Source organism: Octopus bimaculoides, chromosome 30 (genome assembly GCF_001194135.2).
Source record: "Octopus bimaculoides isolate UCB-OBI-ISO-001 chromosome 30, ASM119413v2, whole genome shotgun sequence".
NCBI lineage: Eukaryota > Metazoa > Mollusca > Cephalopoda > Octopoda > Octopodidae > Octopus > Octopus bimaculoides.
The window spans coordinates 498,211-499,002 of NC_069010.1; the positions used below are offsets into that span (position 1 = coordinate 498,211).

The 792-nt window shown below is 40.7% G+C and overlaps 1 protein-coding gene across 1 annotated transcript in view; it reads right to left on the bottom strand.

Annotated features, from left to right (window-relative positions):
- The window catches only part of LOC106876916 (insulin-like growth factor-binding protein complex acid labile subunit), an 88,611-nt gene that overhangs the window by 75,745 nt on the left and 12,074 nt on the right, over nucleotides 1-792 (bottom strand). The window lies entirely within an intron of this gene.

The window sequence follows — 792 nt, forward strand, 5'->3', positions numbered from 1 at the left end:
TAGAAATATAATATTTCTAAATCTCTCAGAGAGATTTAAGCAGTAGTGGAAGGATAAAGTTGTAGTATATTGTCAACTTAATGTGACAATCCCAATAAAGGAATACACTACTGCCGTTTAGCCCTAGGAAGCTGGACCGCTTCCTGTCGGCCTTGACACACTTACTGTGTCCTTAAGTTTGCGAGGGGGAGACAAGCTCCTCCACCCAGACTAGCCAGCATTCAGGGACATGTTTCTGAGTCTTTGCTACTTCAGGCTGATGACGAGCAAAGACTGTATCATTTTAGATACAGTGCAGACCACTGCAAGTGAGGGGGTATCCACTAACAGCTTTGCAGTGCGTTCAAAAATCACATACTGCTACTCTAATTCTCCATGAGAGGTTAGGGCCTGGAATGCTTCAAATGGACGCATAACATATCGCTTAGCTGAATTAACCAATTATTTACTCCACAAATGGTTTATTATAAACGCTGTACTCTCCAGTATCATCTGTTTCAACATAATTGTAATATATATAAACTGTGCTCTGTGACAAATTCTAAGAGATCTCACTATAGTTGTCTATCTCTTTCACTTTCTCATGGTAAACTTTCCAATACCCTATGAAAGTGTGTCGCTCACACCGTGTGTGTCAACGTGTTTGTCAATGTGTGTACGCATACTGTCTTAATGTATTTCATTAGGGGAAGGAATTATATAAAAGCACCACGTAAAATAATTGTTTTGAGGAGTGGCTGTGTGCTAAGTAACTTGCTTACCAACCACATGGTTCCGGGTTCAGTCCCACTG